The sequence below is a fragment of the Octopus sinensis genome, linkage group LG8, assembly GCF_006345805.1.
Source record: "Octopus sinensis linkage group LG8, ASM634580v1, whole genome shotgun sequence".
Lineage (NCBI taxonomy): Eukaryota > Metazoa > Mollusca > Cephalopoda > Octopoda > Octopodidae > Octopus > Octopus sinensis.
The window spans coordinates 45,673,042-45,693,622 of NC_043004.1; the positions used below are offsets into that span (position 1 = coordinate 45,673,042).

General features: G+C 37.4%; 1 pseudogene; it reads left to right on the plus strand.

The window, feature by feature from the left end:
- Positions 1-9,870: 9,870 nt before the first annotated feature.
- LOC115214804 overlaps positions 9,871-20,581 on the plus strand; it is a 63,205-nt pseudogene continuing 52,494 nt past the window's right edge.

Consider the following 20,581-nt stretch of genomic DNA (forward strand, 5'->3'; position numbering starts at 1 on the left):
GTTTGCTTTCCAACCACATGAGTTCGGGTTCAGTCCCATTGCTTTACACCTTGTGAAAGTGATTTTACAAGTAACCTAGGCCGACAAAAATCTTGTGAGTGGATTTGTTGGAAGAAAACCGTGAGAGACTCGTTGCATAAGTGCATATTTCTGCGTGAGTGACCTCGTATTTGAGTTTGTCCCCCAAAACCACTTAACAACCAGTGTTGGTTTGTTTATGTCAGTGTATCTTAATTCTCCAGCATAGAGACACATGAAATAAATACCAGGCTTAGAGAATAAGTACTGGCGTCGATTTGTCCGACTAAGCATTTCCAGGTAGTGCCCCAGCATGGTTTCAGTCCAGTACTAAAATTAGTAAAAGATAAGAGACATACATACATCTATTACATTTATAAATATATATATATATATATACTTTCAGCAAAACAATTTAGATTCAAATGAATATGGTACTTAACTTAGATGCACCAGAATTTTTTATGGTATTACCCATAAAATTATGTGGGGTGATTATAACCAAAAAATAAGCAACAAGAATGGATCCGGTAATTTAGTACAATTGTTTCATACTATAACAATTTATTAATAAATTGTTATAGTATGAAACAATTGTACTAAATTGCCGAATCCATTCTTGTTGCTTATTTTTTGGTTATATATATATATGTATATATATATACATACTTACACACGCATAAATCTGTGTGTGTATATGGGTACAGGACGTCACCAACAGTAAACAACATGAAATACGAAATCAAATAAGTTAAATCCGTAAATAACGATAGAAAAAAATGGAAAGCATTTGTTGGCTGTCTATCTACTCCCGATTTCGAGTAATCAACGACAATATGAGTCTTCGAAGACAATTTCTTCCATAAATAGCATAACTTTCGATTTATGGAGGGCAAAGTTGGGAACAAACACAGGCAGTGAAAACATACAAAGAAACCGGACGAAAACAAAATGGTTATGGGATCGGAAATACATCAACACCGGTTGCTAAGCGGTGATGGGCACGGGGGACAAGCACAGATGCCCGCACGCACACACACATGCACGCGCGCACGCACACACGCACACACACACACACACACACACACACACACACACACACACACACCACACACACACACGATGAGTCCTTTATACCGCGGGCTACTCATCAGACCAAGGATATCTTGAATGAATGAAAGCTTACGCTGTCGCAAAGAGATACATATTAACACATAGAAGATTCGATCAGACTGTTTACCTTATCTACTTCATTTCTTAACTGTTGTATATTTATATCTATATGGATAGGGTGTTGCCCTCTGGAGATTGCGCGTTCAATTTCCATCAGCGTCATTAGTCACGAAGCGCAGGCGTGGTTGTGTCGTAAAAAGCGTAAAGTGGAGAAACTGTAGAATGTTTTCTGAATTTACTCAGTACACCTAATAGATTCAATTTGGAAAATACGAATAATTTTGTTGTTTTCTGTATCGGATAACTTCAACATTTCTAGGTTTCTATGCAGATCTGTTGTTGCGAAGACCAGTATATATATGATAATATCTGTGTGGTAAGTAGCTTGCTTACCAACCACATGGTTCCGCGTTCAGTCCCATTGCGTGGCACCTTGGGAAAGTGTCTTCTGCTATAGCCTTGGGCCGACCAAAGCCTTGTGAGTGGATTTGGTAGACGGAAACTGAAAGGGGCCCGTCGTATATATGTGTATATATATATATATATATATATATTATATATATATATATATATATATATATATATATATATGTATGTGTATATGTTTGTGTGTCTGTGTTTGTTCCCCCAACATCGTTTGACAACCGATGCTGGCGTGTTTGCGTCCCCGTAACTTAGCGGTTCGGCAAAAGACACCGATAGAATAAGTACTGGGATTACATAAGAATAAGTCCTGGGCTCGATTTGCTCAACTAAAAGATGGTGCTCCAGCATGACCACGGTCAAATGACTGAAACAAGTAAAGAGAGAGTAAATGAAAATTTATAGCCTGGATATAAGTACTGTAGGGTTCTCATTAGTTCTCCATAGATATTCTGTTTTCTTAAATGTTTGATGAGGAATTCAAGCAGCTGATCTCAACAAGTGTGCATGATTCTGTTCCATGCCCCATGCAATGATATTTCGCCCATTGAGTTTACACTGAATTGTCCTGTATGATATTTGGGGGCAATTGCAACACGGTGGTCAAGAATGCGTTCCTCTATTCTGCTTAATAATTCCAATATTTCGTTTATGGATTTGTTTTGCAAGATTCTTGCTGTGTAATCGTGTGCTGAAACAAATATTGTTTCAAATTTATATGAGATGTATTTAGAACGAAGGACTAATAACTAACCGTATTGTTGGCAGTAAGATGCAAACCAAGGTTTCTTTACGAGGAAGGCAATAGGTTGTTGATACATACATACTAATACGAACAATAGTCAGTAGCTGACTATTGATATAGAAGCATCAGAAAGAGGCATTAATTTAGTAATTCTCAGCAGCTAGTGCCAGTTAGGAGGTAATCGATTCGGACGGAGACAAACTCAACCGAACCCGCCACTTCTATTCAACAGGATGAATACGAGGGTGATCATCGACGACGTAAAATTTAGTTTTATTTACAATTATGTACACACATGCATATATAAATGCGTACAGACACACGCACACGCACACACACATATACACATAATCATGTATGTGTATGTGTGTGTATGTGCGTGAGTATGCGTAATTGTATTTGTATGCACATATATATATATATATATATATATATATATATATATATATATATTGTGTGTATATATATAATTATATATATATATATATTATATATATATATATATATATATTATATATATATATATGTGTGTGTGTGTGTGTAACGCTCTATGTATTGAACAAGCTTGAGTCATAGATCTTCGTGTCTGTTTCTCACAGTTCCGTACATGTACGCATATATACCCATTTGTATTAAGCCCATGCACATGCATACTCAGAAACATAAACACAGATACGCACATATACACAGTCATATATATATATATATATATATATATATATATATATAACATATATATATACATATATAATAAATAGATATAGATATATACATACGTACTTACACATATATGTATATATATATATGTATATATATACACATATATATATAATATATATTATATATACATACATACATATATATATATGTATGTGTGTCAGTGTATATGTGCATGTTTTTACTTGCAGGCGTATATTTGTGTGTAAGTATGTACGCACGCACGTATGTAGATATATATGCGTGGGTACACAATACAATACAAATCAAGTGTCCGGTCAGCAATAATGAAATGGAATTCAATATTACAATGGCGGTACATGTCCTTTCCAACATCGCTCTGTTTACTTAGTCATGGATCAATATGCATAAATGTTTGCACATCACTTGTCTGAACAAGGGCAAAACAATAGGCAGGTCAGTTTATTTTTCTTTTCAGTTACATTGCTTATGATGTACACTGTGTCTATATGGCAAACCACTCTCAGTCGGCCGTTCACTTCCTTTATCTTTGCGTTTTGTTTTCTATGGTTGAGTGTCCGCATATAGAGTTTGTACAAGAGACTTTGTATTGTTGTTGCAATTGATGTTACTCTTACTGCTGCTGTTGTCGTTGTTTTCGTTGTTGTTCTTGTTCTTGTTTTTTTTTCTTTTGAACATCATCATCATCATAGTCTACATCGCCGTTGTCATCATCCCCATCATGTTCGTTGTCGTTGTCGTCGTCGCCGCCACCACCACCACCACCACCACAACCACCACCATCATCATCATCATCATCATCACATCATCATCATCATCATCATCATCATCATCATCATCATCATCACGCACTTTCTTCCTGTACTCCTTCACCTCCTCTTCTCTTTCTTTTCTTTTGATATCATAGACTGAATACAAGATAAAGCGCTGTAATTGTAGAGAGATAGAGAAAAAATAAATGTTACCATTTCTTCTAGTGAAATATGTAAAAAAAGAGAAGAGAGAACAGTATATGATAGTGTTATGTACACACATACATGCACACACACACACACACACACACACACATATCTATAATAAACATATGCCTTTATGTGCTACGATTAGTTTTATGTGCTAAGAGCATGTCAAACAGTGTCCTAGAGCAATCATCGGGCACTGCCTAGATGGCATAACGAACTAAAAGTGGGACGATTGGATGAAAGAGAAAGCGAGAAAAGGCAAGAGAGAAGTAGATGTAGATGTGGAAGGTTGGAAAACCGAAAAATGAAAAAGAAATCGGAATGAAGGAAAAGGGGTTATTAGAGTTATTTCCCCTTAGGCTGTAAAATATAAGGCTTAAAGGACAGTGGCTTATGACTGTGGTACAGCTATTTAGCTCAGAGAGGGAGGCACTTTCCAATTACTCAACAGGAACTTAGCCTTGTACTTACGTCCGCTGAAAATTTCGGATCTAGAATTCAGCAGTGAGTTAGAGTTGTTAGATCTGAATAGGATTTGAGTTCTTTCAGCTACGCATAGCTTACAGTTTTTTGATGCGTTAACATATGGAGTAACTGTTTCGACTATTTGCTACTGTTTGGCATGCTCTCAATGCATAAACCTAGTAGTAGCTCATAAAAACATATACTTTGTTTATTAAATAACATCTCTCTCACCAGGTGGAGTATTGTTTAGTTGATCTTACCATTACAGAACACTAACCTCATTCTCCTCCTTCTCCTGCTCCTTCCCCTCTTCCTCCTCCTCCTCTTCCCCCTCATACTACTACTACTACTACTACTACTACTACTACTACTACTACTACTACTACTACTACTACTATAACAACTACTACTGGTTACTGATGTATGGGTATGTGCGTGTGTGTGTGTGCGTGCGAGGGAAAGTAACAGCGTACGTTTTTAAAATTTATTTTTGCTCGCATCTTTTTTGAGTGAGTGTGTGAGTGATTGACTGCGAGAGAGAGGTGTATGTTGTCGGAAAGAGAGAGAGAAAGTGTGTGTTACTGTGTGTGCGACAGAGAGAAAAAGAGAGAGCGAGAAAGAGAGAGAGAGTGAGAGAGAGAGAGGTGTTACACTATCACACGCTCTCTCTCAGTCAATCACCCACTCAAAATAAGATGCGAGGAAAAATAAATTTTAAAAATGAACGCTTGTCACTCTCTCTCTCTCTCTCTCTCTCTCTCTCTCTCGCACCCCACCATTAAAATATACACACGTCCCTGTCATTTTTTCGCTTTTTCACTTTATGTTGACATCAAACGAAATGTACATTTCCAGCTCAAAAACAAATAAAATGTTTTTACGCAATTTACCGAACGCTCTTTTACTTTTTTTACTCTTTTACTTGTTTCAGACATTTGACTGTGGCCATGCTGGAGCATCGCCTTTAGTCGAGCAAATCGACTCCAGGACTTATTCTTTGTAAGCCTAGTACTTATTCTATCGATCTCTTTTGCCGAACTGCTAAGTTACTGGGACGTAAACACACCAGCATCGGTTGTCAAGCGATGTTGGGGAGACAAACACAGATTCACAAACATGTACACATATATACATATACATACATATATATATATACATATATACGACGGGCTCCTTTCAGTTTCCGTCTATCAAATCCACTCACAAGGCTTTAGTCGGCTCTAGGCTATAATAGAAGACAGCTGCCCAAGGTGACACGCAGTGGCACTGAACCCTGAACCATGTGATTCGTAAGCGAGCTACTTACCACACAGCCACTCATACACCTCAACAGCTGATAGACCACTGACAACTCTGTGACTCAAAACAAAGAATTGCCCTCGCTGAAATTTATCTCCTGCCATAAAAATCTTCGATAATATAATGATTCCAGAAATAAATTACTGCTTTAATCCACACCTCAAAAAACCTACCACCTAATGAGTGGAACTCCTCAAAACACCAACTCAAATGGGATAAAGAGTACACGCATCACAACAACAATAATACCAAGTGTGTGTTTGTGTGTGTGTGTGTGCGTGTGTGTGTAGACTTACAATATATCCTATTGTTAAGAAAAAGTTTACACAATCATTCAATAAAACCCAGATAGGATAAAGAGTACACGCTTTATCCACCTAAACAGTGCAACGGGACCCGATTAGTAGTCAAGTCCTTAACGGCCCACTTTATTGTTACGGGGAGCGGGAGGGGGGAATGTTTTCATTTCAATGATGCACCTTTATCCCTCGGGGTCAGACATGCCGTTTAACTTCCTCAGATCGCAGTTTCCGGTGAGGCCATGCTTCACAATGTCCATCAACAAGTCCCAAGGCCAAACACTATTTGTGACATGCATCCATTTGGGGGAGCTGTGCGTTTCACACAGGCAACTTTATGTGGCCTACTCCCGTATGGGGAGTAGAAATGCTTTTTTTGTGTATGCTTCTCAGGGCAGAACAATGTTGTCTATAGCGAATTTTTATAGATGTTGAAAGAACAAGTCATCATTGCAGCCTATGTGGTTATAAGCAGGTGATCCGGAAGCATTGGCCGGACATATTCTTAAACTATGGCACCATGACTCATGGATTCTTCCTCTTCTTTATTGGACAATGCTGACTTTTCCGACAACAGTGTTCATTCGGCCGATATCAGCGCTTGGCCAAGTTGCTCAAAGAGTTTGGCTAGAAGGGCCAGCCCCCTCTTTTTTGTTAAAGCTGTCAGTAAGTTTTCCTAAGTTACTCCAATCCAGATCCCCAATGCAAACCATCGAATCCACCTTCTCCAATGCATATCTCTCATGCAACCATATCCAATCCAAATCTTTGAGTCACCCTTCTTCACTGCAGATCTCCAATGTAAACCTTCGACGCATCCTTATCCAGTGCAAACCTTTGATGCAACATTTTTCAATGCATATCTTCGATGCAGCCTTGACCGATTGTACCTCTAGGACTAGATCGGGATTAGTCGCTTGCCTTTTAGAGGCTCCAGAGCCCCTTTCGCTAGGTTAGCGTAGGCTTAAGTTAAAGCTTAGTTGTGATCCGAACATGACCTGTTCTGACACAGGGGATTGAGAGCCCTTTTGGGCGTTCTATTTTCCTTGCTGGAAGGGTTCCCAACCCGTGGGACAAGGAGGGTTAGATGATGGGCTGGGGGTTTCGAAAGGGCCGGCATGTACAACCTGATCACTTCTGCCGGTCAAACTCCCAACCCAAGCGTTCCCATTGTGACATTGATTCTGCAGAACTAGGTTGGGTGTGAAAACTAACTTTAAAGTATAAATATAGATTTTTTGAATCAGCAATGTTGTGTTCGTTGAAGTCCTATTTGGGGTGAAAAATCAATAAACTGATTCGTTATGGGGTTTTACATTCAATCAGGATGAAAAATCGATAAACCAATTCCTTATAGGATTTCCCACTAAAATTGGCTACACCCTATTCTCAACCACAGCTTTTACCAATGTTGACGTATTGTGTTCAAACTTGATGCCGGAATTACTTAGGACTCATAGGGTCTTTGAATGCTTTAAGTCCTCCGAAAATAACCCCCCCAAAAATCGGTGAGTGGAAAAATCGATATAACTTTTCCTTATGGGATTTCCCACTCACATTGTCTGCAACCCATTTTCAGGCAAACGTTTACCAATTACAATGGATTTCGCTCAAATTTGACGTCGGTGTAACTTAGTTTGGTTTGAAACAAAGCTCTTGATTAGTTTAATAATCCTAACTTAATCTCGAGCAACGCCAGGCTAAACTGCTAGTCTTCAATAAAACTTAGCATTCTACGACCATTTTCCTAATGATGTTAGTTCTCTTTCACTCTTAGTTTGTAGATATTAAGCATCATTCATAATCTCTTCTCGTTCTCAAGCTCATTCTTTGACCTAAGTAAATTTTTTTCTCTTTTGCCATTTGCCATTTATGAATATATATATTTTTCATTATTGCATTTTTGACCGTCGGAGAAAATTCGTATATCTCTCAGTTCATCATGTTTTGAGTTCAAATTTTGCTGAGGTTGGCGACGCCTTTCGTGTTCTCAGAATCGAGAGAATTAGTACCATTTGAGCATTGGTGTCGATGTAATCCGATTTCCACTTCCCTCAGAATTGCTAGCCTTGTGCCAAATTTAGGAATCCTTAAAGTGGCTAGCTAGCAGAATCGTTAATAGGTCGTAGCAATGCTGTGCAGTATTTCTGTCAGTTCTGAGTTCAAATTCCACCGAGGTCAAATTTACCTTTCGCTCGCTCCAGGGCCGATGAAACTTAGTACAGTCTCAATCAAGTAATTCGTTATCAGGATGTACGTCACTGAACATCCCGGGAACAAACTTTGCACAAATTGTGCTTAAAGGAAAAGCTTCGTGTTTTATAATTTCTTTAACACTCCGATAATTCTTCTGAACCGGAACAAAATCGGGCGTTATTGTTCAACGTCTCGAAGTAAGGGTATCATGTTTCCATGGTTTGTAAAGTAAGGTACTATCGATAAAAAAAAATCATTATACAAGAAGATATCACAAGATATGATAATGCAGACACATTTTCACTGCTTCAGCCTTTCTTTCTGACTTTCAGTTTTATATTTCAAGGAAAGGAAATGGGAATTTAATTGACTTTATTACCAATTTTTATAGCAACTGGAAATGCAAAAAGCAAAGTGGAAACGGAGAGATGTAAACTCAGAAGGAAAAATGAACTGCAAAATGCATTAAAACATTTCTGCCAGCCGACCCCTAATTTCCATTTTACGCTCGTCCCTATGATAATAATTATGTTTTAGAAGCTAGACATAAGGTTACACCTTTAAGAAATGTGGAGATTCTACGTTATTGCACACCGATAAAACCTAGGATGCAGATAATAGCAAGAAAAAAAAGTAAGTAAAGCAGAGTTATAGGATTTTGGCAAAATGCGAAATCCATTTACCATTCCAATTACAAGTGGCACCTCGGGTATGGTTGCTCCCACAAAGTTATGAGATAACAATTAAAAAGAAATGTAAGTATATATATATATATATATATGTAATAACAAAATAATAAATAAAACATATGCATATATACATACATATATGTACGTACCTACAACTATATGTATATATACATGCATATATAGGTACAGGACACCAAAAAAAAAAAAACCTCGAACACAATGTGAAACGAAAACATAAAAACAGAACCATGGAAACGGACATCTTTTTAAACAACGAAAAAACAGGGTACGAGACATACAACACAAGGGAAAATCCCCTTTTTCAGCTGCCTCCGTTTCGTCTACTCCGCGTTTCGAAGGCAAAGGCGAGACACGACTTCGGTGAATGTATGTATGTATGTATGTATGCATAAATAGATAGATAGATAGATAGATAGATAGATAGATAGAGAGAGAGATAGATAGATAGACAAACAGATAGATAGATATACATATATATAAGAAATAATGAGAAAGGATAGAAATGTGTTAAATGTTAATACATATATCTTTAGTTTAAATAAAATAAGTTTTACATTTAGACAAAATTGGTGAATGGCTTTTTACTTGTATTCCTATATATGAAAGTAAAAAATAAAAATATATTTACACTTAACAAATGTTTTACTATAACAGTTTTACCGAATATATATTAGTGTATGTTTTCACAAGGTGAGTTAGATGAATGTAATTTCTGTGAAAGCTACTTTTCGTAATTGAATTACATGCATCTGAAGAAATCAACGAATTTTCTGCCGTGTAATTTCTACTGCCCAATCCACAGACTTGGATGTAGATAATATAAGAAAAAATATATAATGTCGCTTTGAAACAAGCTAAATACGTGTGCTTTGCCAAAGACAATGGTCACCTCGACGCTGGTTACTCACACGAAGTTGTTTTACACAACAGTAACGATGAAACAAGAGATAATGGAAGAAATGGAAATTATAGCAGACGAACAGGTAACACATGTTTAAAATTAGCTTCCCATAATGCAACTGCTTCCAATTAACATAAAATTGAAGCAGAGTACAAACGCGTTGTTTATACAAATTTGTTCTTTCAAGATACAATCAACAAATCCATACAGTAGTAATTTACAATCACGGGCAATAAAAAAAAACGAAGACAAATACAACTTTTGTTTGGTTGAAGAAGAAAAAAAGAAAACAACAGAAAAACAACAATGTTAAAAAAAAGCCAGAAACTTTATAAAGAAAAAAACAACCCAGCAATAATAATGACTGGTATTTGCTGAAGTCATCAAGATTGACAAAGTGATAATTGTGTTAGAGCTAAATACCAGAATTTGAGGAGACTAATGGTGATGTGCTTTGGTAAAAATCAGTTTAATAAAGAGAACAAAAGTCTTCGGAGAGGCTATAGAATTGTCTTCTGCTCACACAGCAAGGTAACACACATTACGTTTAATTTAATTTCATTCTATTTTTACAGGTATTCTCTTTTTATTATTTACAAGATTGTATAAATCAACTTTGATTAACCGGTTGCAAATATTGCAAATGAAGACCTGCTCACCCGCAAACCACACACGAATGTTTGGGCGTCGTCGCTAACAAACAACGTAGATTGTAACAGATCATGAGACCAAAATATCCCACAAACAACAACAGGAACAACAAAACCGTATACAAGAAAACAGTAACACTATCCATTCAAAAGTATGAAAGAAAGCCCAATGTCTGCCCTGTCTCCAGGTTAAACTTTTTTCTATAGCAGGCATTTTGAAGTTCTATTTAAATATAGAGAGTTTATATTTACTGCAAATTTAAGAGAGAACACACGAGGGATAACATAAGAATAATGAGTTCGAATCTCACAGGAATATTGTTGTTTTTTTGTTGTTGTTCCTTCTCGAGTCATGCCTGGCTCATAAGGGCCGGTTTCCCGGTTTCTTGGCGTATAGGCTCCCCACCTGGACGGGACGCCGGTCCATCGCAGGTGAGCTGCAAGATGCGGGAGGAAAGAGAGAGAGAAAGTTGTGGCGAAAGAGTCAGCAGAAGTTTCGCCATTACCTTCTGCCGGAGATTCGAACCCGCTATCCCTCGACCGCGAGTCCGCTGCTCTAACCACTAGGCCATGTGCCTCCACATTCACAGGAATATATAGTAGCTGGTCTAGTGATTGCACCATCTTCCCACATGATTGTCGTCTCTTCGTGTTCCTTCATTGTCATTAATATTCCTGACTTTCCATCTATGACCTTTCCGATGATGCTCACTCTCATTAAAGATCTGCATAGTTTGAATCATTAGTAACTGACAAAACTTACTCTGCCCTCCAAACTGTGCCTCACTATGGCACAGGACTTCCAGTAGTGATAGATGCGTGTACAAAACTATTACCACTCACTAAATTTCCGTGATTAGTGCATAGTGAGATTCCGAAGTGAGTGACCAGTAAGCATGGAAAACTGTGGACCTTACACCAATGTCCAACTCCTACAAGGCTACTGTAACAACAACTAGGAGTGCTTTACTTTGACGGGTTTTGTTTTCCATCCCGCAGGGTGTCCAATAAACACCCTCCTCGCCAAGCAAGCTTGGTGGGGTTGCCAGTTTAGTCACCGACGGCCCGACCATGCAACAGGTTGTACTCGGTTACATGTTACCGTACATACATACATGCATGCATACATACATACATAGATGCATACATACATGTACACACACACTCACGAAAAAAAACCCCAGAAATGGCTCCTCTGATAATTATTGCACTGTAATGACTTCATGTTTGTAAGCTAATAGGTGTTTACAAGTGTTTGTGTTTGTGTGTGTATATATAATATATATATATATATATATATATATATTATATATATATATATAATATATATATATATATATATATATATATATACATATATATATTGTTTTTGAAAGGAAAGCGTTTCCCAGATGATGCAGCCTTGATTTCTGAAGTCACGTCGTGGTTGTAGGACCAAGCTGGGGTCTTCTACAAAAACGGTCTTCAGAGCTGCATCAAACAATGGGAGAAATGCGTAACTCTGGGTGGTTCCTATGTAGAACAAGACTAATAAATGTGCCAAGTTTCGTTGCTCTACTTCTATGGGAAGTAGGTCAGGAGCATTACTTATTGAACGCCCCTCGTATATATACATACATACATATATATGCATATATATATACATACATACATACATACATACATACATACATACAAACATACATACATACATACAAACATACACATATATGCTTTCTTCATAAAGCTGCAAAGACATCACAAAAACAGTTACTCAGTGTTTCACGCTCCCGTTCGTCGGACAGTTTTAATAAGGCCTATTACTCTACCACCGGTATTCGAATATTATCGTTCCTCCCTTACTCTGATATACATGTATATATATATATATATATATATATATATATATATATATATATATATGTACACATACAAACAAACATACACATCCGCCTATACACATATTATCGTTATTTAATACATGCATTTTATACACGTATGGGATAATTTGCCTCTCTTTATCTTCCCTGTATTTCTTTAGTATTTTTTTTTCTCTCTTTCTTGTTTTCGCCCTTTCTGTATTTCTTTTCCTTTCTTTCCGTTTCGTTTATTTATTTAGCTGACTAAAACCTGAAGCAAACCAGTAGCGGCTAATCCCCTTACACGATAGGGAAACATTTGTTCTTAATTTCAAGAATTGCGATGTGAACTGCTAAATCTGATGGGTTTACCAAATTACACGTTTCGTTCGAGACCGTGTCACTTATTCCTTCCCGTCTAACTCTTCGTTGATTAGCTCAACGCAGTCTAATATTCAATCCCCTTTGCTTGCATGTGATGTCGTTAAATGAGAGATAACAGTTAAGATTGAATACTTGATTTAATTCCAGGCAGTATTTAGTTATGTATCTTTACGTTCTCAGTTCAGATTTTGACATGGACAACTTTTACTTGTTTTGGTATACTCTCTCTCTTTTTACTCTTTTACTTGTTTCAGTCATTTGATTGCGGCCATGCTGGAGCACCGCCTTTTAGTCTAGCAAATCGACCCAGAGACTTATTCTTTGTAAGCCCAGTACTTATTATATCGTTCTCTTTTGCCGAACCGCTAAGTGACGGGGACGTAAACACACCAGCATCGGTTGTCAAGCGATGTTGGGGGGACAAACACAGACACACAAACACACACACACACACACACACACACATATATATATATATATATACATATATACGACAGGCTTCTTTCAGTTTCCGTCTACCAAATCCACTCACAAGGCATTGGTCGGCCCGGGGCTATAGCAGAAGACACTTTCCCAAGATGCCACGCAGTGGGACTGAACCATACACCCAGGAAGTTGAAACGAATAAATAAAAACTAGGACTTGTGCGTAAGTATTATATCATGGTTTTAGATTTAGGCTTAAGACCAGGAATTCTAAGACGAGGGAATCAGTCGAAACCAATACCCCTAATGCTCAATTGGTGCTTTATTTTATCGAGCCGAATAGGATGAATATTAAAAACCCACCCAGGGCCGATTTGAAGTCAGGACGTAAAAAAACCAAACAGATGCTGCTAAAAGTTCTTTTCAACGCCTTAACGATTCTGCCAGCTCGCTGCCGTTAATGACTCCTGATTTAGGCACATCGCCAGTATTATTATGAGGATGGGTTTATTCTATACTAGCAGTATCGCCCGGCGTTGCTCGGGTTTGTAAAGGAAATAACTATATATGCATTTTTAGAGATGTAAAGTATAATAGCCATCTCAATATGGCTAACCACAAAAGGGGGTGGGTGTTACTGTAGCTTTTTACGTTCTGAGATTTAATAATATATTTTTAGAGAGTTACTACCCTTATGTATGCCAAAAATGCATTAAAAATGGGAAAAATTGATGGTAAATTCTTTTTAAAATCGTAGACTCAACGTAGATGCGCGCTAATACCCAGAAGGGCTCGATATGAATCACGACTATAAGATACCCGGTTTTGGTTAAACTGCACCGCAAAATGTGGGAGTAGTTAGGAATCTAAATCGTAGGAGACAGACAGCACACAACCTTACTTTTATTACACTGTGGAACAAGATTTTTATTTTCATGCTTGGTCAGTAAGTGTTATTTTCTATTTGCCTCTCTCTAGAAATCAAAGAAAATGACTGTTATTTCTTTCAAACGTTGCTTTTGTGACCTAGAAATCAGCGTTTTGAAACTGACCTATTTTACATTACATCTCAAATAAATAGATTCAGCGCTGATTTACTGGAGCAAAAATATCGTGCTCAATGCCACAGATTTGGTTTTTAGATATTTGACCTTAACTTGAGCATGTCGCTTAGTGGCTGACAATATGTACCTCTCTGATCGTAAGCAGGAGTAGTGGCGGACCATCACAACCACGTGTTGAGAAGGATTATTTGGGGATTTAATAAGTGCAACAAAAGTAAAGTTTGCGGAAATATTAGCCAATTATCGTTCTTCCCAGGGGTAAGCAAATAGGAAATAACAGTTGCTACCCAAGGACAAATATTTCCCTATCGTGTAAGGGGGTTAGCCTAGTATTTTCTCGACCCCGAAGGAATGGTAGGTGAAGTTGTTCTCAGGAGAATTTGAACTTCGAACATAAAGAAACTGAAGCAAAACTGCAACAGAATTTTTCTCGGTACTCCAGCGATTCTGCTAATCCCGCATCCTTAATAGTATCTTTACTACCCACAAGGGGCTAAACACAGAGGGGACAAACAAGGACAGAAAACGGATTAAGTCGATTACATCGACCCCAGTGCGTAACTGGTACTTAATTTATCGACCCGGAAGGATGAAAGGCAAAGTCGACCTCGGCAGAATTTGAACCCAGAACGCAACGGCAGACGAATCCTGCGTCCTTACTGATTTCTTTTAACATAGGCACAGGTCCAGCAAATTTGAAAGGCTGGGGTGGGGAAGTAGTCTGTGAGATTGATTCCGATTCGATACAACTGCGTGGCATGTTGAGCGATTGTCATCTTCGGTCATCTCGGACCAATTCATAACTTGTGACTGAAATATGCTGACTGAAACATTCTAAAAGCTCATATCGAATGGGTTGTATCCATAATTCAAAGTTAGACATTTGTTATTGGACAGTGTTAAGCTGATTCTCATCGAGAATTATATTAGGAGAATAGGTGTCTGTGGACGGTTCAGCCACTTCGAAAACAATTCAATGAACAGGTAACTCGGTCGATCGAACAAAAATCTGAAACTTCTTCGACGAACCCGACGGGTAACCATCCAAACATATATATATGCACTGTAGAAAATACCCATTCTAAAATTGCGTAATAACGTATATGGAGAGATAGAGAAGAAATAAGCAGAAAGAAAGAGGGAGAGAGAGAGAGAGAGGAGAGCATGGGGGAAGAGATGTGGAGAGTAGGTAAGGTACTTGGAAAAAATTGTCGTATATTTGCATAGGTAGACATTGGAGCAGATTAAAGTTGGGAGCATAAGTAAGTGAAGAAAGAGATAGAGGAACAGTGAGAGAATAGAATAGATAAAGATTGATATCTGGAAGCAAGGAAGTGGAATGTATTTGGAAATACGAAGTGAGGAGCAAAAAGAGAATGGTATCTATCTATCTATCTATCTATCTATCTATCTATCTATCTATCTATCTATCTATATTTCTATCTGTCTGTCTGTCTGTCTGTCTGTCTGTCTGTCTGTCTGTCTGTCTGTCTACCTGCCTGCCTGTCTGCCTGTCTGTCTGTCTGTCTGTCTGTCAGTCAGTCTATGTATGTATGTATGTATGTACGTATGTATGTATCTATCAACCGAGTATGTATGTATGTATGTATCTATCTATCTGTCTGTATGTCTGTCTGCCTATCTGTCAGTCTATCTATCTATCTATCTTCTATCTATCTATCTATCTATCTATCTATCTATCAATCTATCTATCTATCTATCTATCTGTATGTGTGTGTCTATCTGCCTGTCTGTCTGTCTGTCTGTCTGTCTGTCTGTCTGTCTGTCTGTCTGATTGTCTGATTGTCTGTTTGTCTGTCTGTATCTTTCTACCAGTCTATCTGCCTGTCTGCCAGCCTTTCTCTCTGTCATTTATCTATCTATCTATCTATCTATCTATCTATCTATCTATCTATCTATCTATCTATCTATCTATCTATCTATCTATCTATCTATCTATCTAACTCCTCGTCCGTCTATCTATGTATCTGACCCCTCCTCACAATGACTTTCTCTCTCTCTCTCTCTCTCTCTCCTCTCCCTCTCTCACACACACACTCTCTCTCTCTCTTCCTCTCCGTGGTATGCATGCACTCGTACACAATTTTTTTCCCACTCTCTTCATGTGCATGTGTGTTTGTCTGCGTGTGTATGTGTGTGCTTATGTGCATGTATTATGCAATCACACATGTCTGTATATTTGTGTGCGTGCGTGCGTGCATTCCATTGCATGTTTACGCTTTCTGTTTCACGCACGTGTGTTTATGTGTATTTAAACTCATGCCCTAAAACTAAGCCGAGGAAAAATATTTACCTTCCACGTAACTGGCCTAGCGTTTCTTCATGGCCAAACATGTTTCACTGTGAAGCTTCGTGTGTACCCATGGCGTGTTGCAAAAAATATATACATAAATGAAGAAAATAAAAACATAAATAACCAACAGCAATTAAAAACGCAATTACATTGGTTGACTGGAATTCACTCTTAGATTTCTGTTTGAGCAGCTTAGCTAGGAGAGAAATGACTATCTCATAAATTTAAAATCCTCGCACGTAACTGTTATGTTGTTTTTCTTTTCCTTCTTATAAGAGTTGAAGGTTACTTCGATCTAGAGATTGTGTCCATTCGATGTTTTTTTTTGTATTCCATGTTTTTCTACTTGTATAAAATGTTATTGGCCTTTCTAAAGAGGAAGGCATGTAAGTTAAGTAAAGTTATCTTAAAAAATAGTGAACAAATGGGCCCATGTATGTCTACGTGGTTAACAAGTTCACTTTGTAACCGTCAGATGGCGGGTTCAGCTCTACTTGACACGGCGTGGAATATTAGCAGATATCGTCAGGTCGATTAGTGCCATGTGAGTGAATTTCGTAGAAGTAAACAGCAGAATTCCGTCATATTATATATATATATATATATATATATATAAATATAATATATATACATACATACAAACATACATACATATATATATATATATATATATATATATATATATATATAATATATATATATATATATATATAATATATATATATATATATATATATGTATATATATATATACATGCTATATATTATATATATATATATATTATACATATATAAAAAGATTTTTCATATACCCTGTTTAATCAGATTGGATGCTAAATTTTACAGGTCTATCTCTCTGATTTCATATTTTAGCAAGGCTATGGAACACATTGTCAGAGAAAAGGTGGTCAAGTTCCTAGAAGAAAATAACTTGTTCAGAAACACAAAACATGGAAGAGCTACCTCACACAACAACTACAGCATTAAGACCAGTAACTGAAACAGCTGTTGAACCTCTCAAATGTGAGTATATCTCGACTTTGCCGAGGCCTTTGACAAAGTTGAACATGGGATGAGGTCACATGCTGCGTGACATTTCTATTACAGGAAAACTTGGAGAATGGCTGCATGACTTCCTAAAAGGCAATTTTAGCCGATGGTACTCTCTTTGAGGAGACATCCATGAAGGAGCTCTTTCTCTCTCGCTCTGTCTATGTATATATATATATAGACACACGTATGAGTAGAATAAAATAATGGTAACTCCGCTTTGTTTAACTACTTTTTATACTTTTAATATAACATACTCAAAACTCTTCTAGTCTCTATACACATGCCCATATACCGTATGTATGCTTTGTACATGCTGATACAACTCTCTGCTTTCTCAGGTGTTTTCCGGATTAAATTATATATATATATATATATATATATATATATATATATATTTATATTTATATATATATATATATTTAAATAAGTTAAAATGAGTGAACTATCCGATTTGCAATGAAGTAAAAAATTTAGATAGCGGAATTTTAGACACCAGAAGTGGACCAAGCTCATATTAAATAAATATCACATCTAACTAGAACTTACCTAGTTAAACAAGGGCATTATTAGGACCTTAGGCCCATCCCCTGTATATTCACTCACACATATATGTATGTGTGTGTGTGTATGTCTACCTATGCGTATATGTGCCTGCCCATCTTTACGGTTTCTGCTTTGTACACATTTGTAGTTAAAGATCTGCGCCTCCCAGACTATGCCGGTAAAAATATTCATCTTCCAAGTAACTGGCGTAACATTTCTCCATGGCTAAATTTGCTTCAGGACGAATCTTCGTATGTACCTGTTGCGGTACATATGATGATACGCTGTGAAAACATTTCGAGAATAGAAAATGATCAAAGATTACCGGAAAAAGACCTATTAACCTGCAAAATTTATTGTTCACGCTTAATATTATACCTCCTTGTTAGGCGGCGTGCTGGCAGAATTGCTATCACGCCGGGCAAAAATACTTAGCGGCATTTCGCCCGTCTTCACGTTCTGAGTTAAAATTTTTTGTCCTTTCGAATTTGATAAAATAAGATAACAGTTGTGTACTGGAGTCGATGTAATTAACTTACCCGCTTCACCGAAATTGCTAACGTGGTGAAAAAGTTGAAGCAGATATTAACTCTTCTTCTTCTTCTTCTTCTTCTTCTTCTTCTTCTTCCCCTTCTTCCCCTTCTTCTACTTCTTCTTCTTCTACTTCTTCTTCTTCCCTCTTTTCTTCCCCTTCTTCTTTCTTCTTCTTCCCTTCTTCTTCCTTCTTCTACTTCTTCTTCTCCTCTACTTCGTCTTCTCCCTTCCGTTCTTCTTTTCCTGTCCCTTGTTCCCCTTCTTCTACTTCTTCTTCTTCCCCTTCTTCCCCTTCTTCTACTTCTTCTTCTTCCCCTTCTTTCCCTTCTTCTACTTCTTCTTCTCCCTCTACTTCTTCTTCTCCTCCTTCTTCTTCTTCCTCTTCCCCTTCTTCCCCTTCTTCCCCTTCTTCTACTTCTTCTTCTTCCCCTTCTTCCCCTTCTTCTACTTCTTCTTCTCCCTCTACCTCTTCTTTTTCTCCTCTTTCTTTCTGTCTTCCTCTTCCCCTTCTTCTTCTTCTTCTTCTTCTTCCCCTTCTTTCCCTTCTACTTCTCTTCTTCTTTCCCCCTTCTCCCTTCTTTCTTTTGTCTTCTTTTTTTTCTTCTTTTTTTTTTTTTTTTTATTCTTCTTCTACCTCTTCTTTACTTCTCCTCCTTCTCTTCCTTTCCCCTTCTCTTTTTTTTTCTTCTTCTCCTCCTCCTCCTCCCCTTCTCCTTCTTCTTCTTCTTCTTCCCTTCTTTCCCTTCTACTTCTTCTTCTTCTTCCCCTTCTTTCCCTTCTTCTACTTCTTCTTCTTTTCTTCTTCTTCTTCCCCTTCTTTCCCTTCTTCTACTTCTTCTTCTTCTTCTTCTTATTCTTCTTCTACCTCTTCTTCTACTTCTCCTCCTTCCTCTTCCTCTTCCCCTTCTTCTTTTCTTCTTCTTCTTCTCCTCCTCCTCCTCCTCCTCCTCCTCTTCTTCTTCTTCTTCTTCTTCTTCTTCTTCTTCTTCTTCTTTCTATCGAAGAGGAAGGAACCTTTACTATGAAAACTGCAATAAAATTTGGGATACACCATCAGTGATATATGATTCTTAACCATTTTGATTGAAATATTTTTTTAGTATATGGGTAAATTTTATTATCGTATTGTATTTCGTAAATTGTTAAAGATTTCCACGCAAGTATACATTTTTCTTTTATATTATAATGGCATTACTATTTTCTAATGGAATATTCATAACTCTTGCCTTCTAAGTATCCAAGTTTGTGAATGACTAAAAAAAATATATATATTGTTAAAGGAAAATGAAATATTAATATTGGCATCTAGTCTCGAAAAATTCCCCGGGAATTCGAGAATATTTTTTCCCTACTCCCTATCTGCAGGGAATGATGAGTTTCAGGATTCGGAGAACTGAGAAACCACAATTGCAACATCGGTGACTATGATTGATTCAGCTTCAAGACACTTTCCCACCTCCCTCTCTTTCTGACATTCTTCTCTCTCTCTCTTTCAGTCTGCCTGTCTCTCTGTGTCTTTCTGTCTGTCTGTCTCTGTCTTTATTTCTCTCCCTCTTACTCTCTCTCTCTCTCTCTCCCATCATACATACCCACTCACACACACGTACATTGTTCACGCGAAGTAGCTGAGCTGTCTCTTGGAGTAGAGCTGTACAAATGTTTGTCTTGTAAACAAGTCCGGGCTTGTCATCTCTTCATCTCTAATACTACAGGTGATTCATCATCCAGTAACTGTCATCTCTCCATCGCTTACCTTTTGTATTTGTCTTTATTAATGTAGTCTTATATTCATTTGTTCTTAACTGTGTACTTTTTATGATTCTGTTATCCTTTTCAGCATTCATTTAATAGCACTGAACAGTCAGTGAATCATTAGTAAACTATACA